This window comes from Macadamia integrifolia, chromosome 1 (assembly GCF_013358625.1).
Source record: "Macadamia integrifolia cultivar HAES 741 chromosome 1, SCU_Mint_v3, whole genome shotgun sequence".
Taxonomy (NCBI): domain Eukaryota; kingdom Viridiplantae; phylum Streptophyta; class Magnoliopsida; order Proteales; family Proteaceae; genus Macadamia; species Macadamia integrifolia.
This window is the reverse complement of record NC_056557.1, coordinates 18,483,920-18,489,865: the sequence shown is the minus strand read 5'-3', so window position 1 is coordinate 18,489,865 and position 5,946 is coordinate 18,483,920.

Sequence of the window (5,946 nt, the reverse complement as noted above, 5' to 3'; positions counted from 1 at the left end):
CAATATGGGCTTGGAGGCTTGCCACCAAGAATTTTCCTCCTTCTTGAGTTGCAACCCAGCACAAATGAGTTTCTGTGCGTCTGTGCACTCAAGCACCTCAAATATTTTCTCTAGTTCTTGGATCCATTGGTCCAGTTCCAGAGGATCACTCCCCACCTTAGAGAATACAGGCGGTAAGTTCCTCTTGAATGACTCCACTACCTTTGACGTATTATTCATCGGCGGGAAGTTAGGAGCATAAGCCGGATAGTAAGAGTATGGAGGAGGCACTCCATATTGAGGAATACCGAATGGTGGAATTGGAGGTGTACCCCCCACTTGTGGTCCCGTTCCCGACCCTACAGGCGGGTCCTGTGGAATGAGTACCCGGGGAGGTTGACCCGACTGAGAAAGGTCTACTTGTTGCTGAATAACAGTCATAAATGCTTGCTGTTGCTGAAGCATTTGTTGCTGAAAAGCCTGTTGTGACTGCTGAATTATAGTAGCAACATCCCCCGATGTAATAACCGGTGGAGGGTCCGGGAGTGTAGTCATAGGTGGGTCCCCATGTGCCCCACCCTGACCAAGGGTCTCTGGAGGTGGTGGAAGTGAGGTTTGCCCCACCGAGCGGGACCTCCTGGGATTCAGTGGTCCCTGTACCTGGAACATATCACACACCATATTGGTTAAACACCGTAGAATTGATTTCGGCACACAAATATATGCCATCACATAAGGTATTGTAGTGTATGATAGTCTGAAATTAACCGTAACTTAATTTTCGAGATACAGGGTCAATGCCCCAATAGGTACGTCAATGGTCCCACTCGACCATAACACATTAATATAGGAATAATATCAATAATAAGAATCAATATAATCATGCTAGGAGGAGAAATTATTTTTTTTAAATTTTCCCAATTTTCACAACTGGTGGGCTGCATCGGCGGGTAGGGGCTCGCCGGTCGAGCCCGCCGGTCCCAGTACCTCAAAGCGGCGGGTGGCACCGGCGGGTAGGGGCCCACCGGTCCTGGCCGAGTAAAAACACGAACAGGGCCCTACAGGCCCTGTTCTGTCTTGTCTCTTCCCCAACTTCTTTCTCTCTCTCCCTCTCATCCTTGGGCGATCTTGGAGGTCTCCTCGACGCTTCTACTCGCGACTCTACTCATCAACTTGGCGCCTTTTGAGAAGGTTTACATCTCTCACTTCCAAGTAAGTTTCTTCTCCTCCTTTCTCAGAATTTTCATTTGGGGGTAAAAATGCATGTGTAGACCTTAGTCTAGGCTTTCTTTCTATATTCCTCTCCATAGAATAGTGTTGTCATGTGATTGTGATGCTTCTCTCGTGGTCATTTGTAGTTTATGAGGATTTTATCTCCTCATTTGGAGAAAAACCCCAATTCGTGCCCTAGGTTTCCAAATATGGGGATTTCTTCAATTCTCGCTCATTTTCTCCAATTGATAATTCCTTTGTGATGCATTACACTTGATTTGTGCTTAACATACTATAGATTTCATGAATTGTCCATTATGCTTGGAATCCCCATGTATTCCCATGAAAAACCCCTCTTTTGTATTGGTTTCCTTGATCTTCATCACATACTTGTATTCGTGGACCTCCATAGTCTATTTGGGTATGTTTTTATACTTCATGATCCCACTACCAATGCGTTTCGTCTTAGACCTATGGTTTCAAGTTGTACTCCATTGTGTTCAAATTTGCGCATTAGAATCGAATCCCCTCATGTTAAATATGCTCTTTGCTGTCATTTTGTTGTTTTATCATGTATCCCCGCTTTATCACCTACCGTGCATCATATCCATAGGCTCCCTATCATTTCTAGCTCGTCGCCGTTTCCATTTTGTGAGAATTTGGGTTTTGGGTTTCCCTTCTACTGCTGTCATTTTCCTTTCTTTACTCACCCTACTTTCTTTTCTTCTTGCCAGGATGTCATCTCACACCGGTAAGGGACCCTCTTCCTCTGGCGTTCGACGTAAGACTACCGCTTCTAAGCGAAAGAGTGCGAAAACCAGCTCTTCAGCCCCCCGCACAGGGAGACCCGGACCTGCCTAGTCTGACCCTACAGACTATGATGAGGAGCTCTTCCTTAGTGCAGAGGCAGCAGCCAACTGGCCGATTTTCCTAAAGAGGTCAGTGATGATGGAGAAGACCGTGGTAGTCGACGACTTCCACAAGGCTCGGCTTCAGGAGAGGTTCTCAGCACTGGGCTGGGAGTCTATCCTCCACATAGACCGTCCATGCTACAAGCAGCTAGTCCGCCGATTCTACTGCAACTTGGAGGTGTCTTATCCATACGGGGAGTTCACCATAATCAGCTTAGTGAAGGGGGTCGACATCCAGCTGACCGTGGATACCTTGGCCAGCATCTTGAGCATATCGGCAGCTGGGCATCGATACTACAGTCCTCTCAGGAGCAAGCCTCTGGGACCATTCATGAGCTTGGAGACACCGGACTTCATCTACAAGACCATCAGCGGCAGCAGCACCCGTCTGGAGTCCGAGATGTCCTTTTACCCCGAGGTTCGCCTATTTGCCCGGTTGGTCCAGTTCAACCTGCTCCCTAGAGGAGGTCATCGGAACCAGGTGGGTTTCATGGCGGCCTTCATCGCGTTCTGCATCTACACCGCCGCAAAGGGAGGTGTTGAGCACTTATGCCTCCCGTACGTCATTCTCAAGACGATGGAGCACCACACTTTCCACCCTGAGGATGGAGGATTCCCCTATAGCAGGATCCTCACTAGGATCTTTGAGTTCTTCGGGGTGGACCTGAGCGGCGAGGAGGGGAAGGCTCCGGCTGATAGGTTCGATAGGAGTAACCTCTTGAGGATGGGTCTCCATACCCTCATGGATACACCTCCGAGAGCAGGAGCTCAGAGAGGTAGGGGTAGGAGGGTTGCCCCTATGGAGGATGTCCACATGGAGGAGGAGTCCAGCGAGGAGGATGAGGACTACGTTCCTCAGGACGAGGAGGATGATCTGGTGGGTGACGGCATCCCTGAGGAGGTGCCTCAGGAGTCGAGAGGCCCCGGTCCAGAGCTGCAGCCTCACCGCATAGAGCCCCACCACCTGGGAGTGGTGCATACGACTTCGAGGGCATGATGTCCACCATGCGGGCCTTGCAGGATGGGAAAGTTTAGCTATTGAGAAGGCTGGACGAGAGTGCCTCCAGGGAGGAACGCATCCTGGAGAGGCAGGCTACTTTGGAGAACTCCTTTCTCTAGCTGGGCCAGGACTTGAGCACCACGGCTAACGCTATGTCCGCAGACTTTGGCCGACTACGGAGGGCAGTACGGCTGGTGAACGCGAGGTTTGACTATTATGACCACCGCCTCGACGTCAACTCTAGGCCTCCGGCGAACGTGGTGATCATCGATGATGACGACGATGACCAATGAGGGCTTAGCTCGCCCACACCAGCTGTTTATCTATTTTTCATTTTTTGTAGACCTTGTTGTATATTTCATTTCTTCTTATTCCTTGTATTTGCACTGTAACTGGATTCATTTGTGGAATAATATATTTTGATAGCGATTTTTGTGGTGAATTCATATGTGGAATACTTGTGTAGTTTAGTTGTGGTGCATTTTGCTACTGTTGATCATTGTTATATCATATTATCTGTTGTTTATCATGTGTTTGTGTGTAAATTTTTGGAAATCCCATTTTACGCCGTTATGCTGCCGAAATTTTGTCAAACTAGTATTCTATAGGTTATAACATCAACTTATTTACCTTTTATCTACTCTCACGCATGCCATGAATGCAACGTCTAATGCAACCCTTTTTTATACTTTATTCCTTGGCTTTTACTCTTTAAAGCTTTTACATTAACCCACTCCCATTTCCTTATTATAGAGTCTACGGGATTCTAATGGTATGCTGTGAGAGGAGCAGAGCATCACGCTTTGATACCACCGTTGTCACACCCCGTTCTCACGGAACTGGGCCAGTGACCGAGTTAACACCGGTTAACCCAAACCTGCCAGGATCATCTGATACTGTATTCCACCATAGCATACACATAATTAATAACTTATCAGATCAGCGGAAGACTAGGTTTACCTGTGAATATTCCCATAATATTTGATACCCAAATTGTGATACAATAGTTATATACATGTGGGCCCGAAGGCATGATATTTACACAATAAAAGTACAATTCATATATCAAGTATGTAAAGGAAACCATCAAAATAATCAAAGTACACAGCTCAGCTCGGTATCAAGACTAGAGCTCAGCTTGGCATCATGGTTTGAGCCCAGCTCGGCATCACATGGTAGAGGTCAGCTCGGCCTTAAAGTGGAGCTCAGCTCGGCATCAGAACTGCGGTCCCGCAACACAACTCTCACACGAGCAGTCAGTGCCGTGCTCTAACTCCTTAGGGGTCCACCAGTCCTCTTCGGGGAACTCGACTGTGGGACCCACCCCATGCTCTTCAGATGTATGACCTGCAAAATCATCTAAAAAAGGGTGCACATGTGGGATGAGCTCACTAGCTCAGTAAGTGGTAAGATGGACCACACAGTAGTCCACACATCAAAACACAATCATATGCACTACATGTCATGCATTACATTTTAAATCACATCCACCTAAGCAACATTACTAAGTCTTCGGTTTAGTGCTACTACAGCCACAGTACGCGTATACTCTGGGTACGAGCCGCGAACTCCATCCCGCGATACGCCCATAAGGCTGTCGGAGAAGGCCCACCGTGAGTAATCGAAAAAGTAAAAACAATGCCGTCCACCGGCTCTCAACAGAAAAGTAAATGACTGACATTAAAGGTGCTGACTCCAGCGATTTAAAAGCAGTACGATTGACCCTCTTGAATATACCACCGGGGTTACCGACTGTCCTAATGACCAGCTGGGCGTTATGTCTAACCGTCATAGTGACCCGACAACCGCGACCACTGCTTCCCCCCAAATGATAACCCAACACCTTAACCCCTGTTGGGAAGGGTCGTAGCACGGGACGGTGATAATCCTAAATCGCATACTCCTATATGACAATAGTACGATTGCATAGTGTCACCGCATCCCATACCACGGGCCACCAATGCACTCATTTTCAAGCCGGCTATGGCATCTAGTCTATCAATGCATCATGTACAATGATGTCAACATTCAATCACATAAGCATTTCATCACTTGGCATTTAGAAAGTAAATAGCACACATGCATAACAATGTGAGGATGACTAATATACATAGCATATTCATGATGGCATGACTAGACTAGATACAAGTAAATGAATGCCAAACAATGCCTTGAAACAAGGCCAAACGTCCTCTCTCCACTTACCTGTAGCGTACAAGGATTCCCGTTCGGTGTGGGAGAGATCCGGTGCGAAACGTGTAGGATTTGGTGAACCTAACATGATTGAGCGGGGTTAGTACTTCACCATTTTGGAATCAAAATTAACACGATCCGATGACAAAATCATGTTTAGAACGTTAAAAGAAGGTCGCACGTCCGATTTGAGTCCAATCAGACGTAAGAATCACCTTTGAGGCCACACAGGTGGGTCAGACAGGTGGGCTGTCTGGCCCACCGGTTCTACCCACTGGTTTGGACCGGCGGGTAGGCTGGCCCACCGGTGTGGCCCACCGGTTGTACCCGAAGGCCCTGCCCTCTCAGGTGGGTGCTCTCACAGGCGGGCCAGATGGCCTACCGGTCCTACCCACCGGTCTTGGCGGGAAAACTGCTATTTCTTCCCAACTTCCTCCATTCTTTGGGGATTCAAATGGGAGCTTTTCCCAACCCATTCTTCACACTTTCAAGTCTTATAGGATGGCTCTAACCTAGATCTAGGTTAGATTCAAGTGATGGGAAACCATCTTATCTTCTTTGCTCAAGAATAACTTCAAACCCTCCAAATCACTTCAAACCCACAATGCTTCTTCCACCTTGTCAATACCTCTTCAAATCCTTCAAGATCAA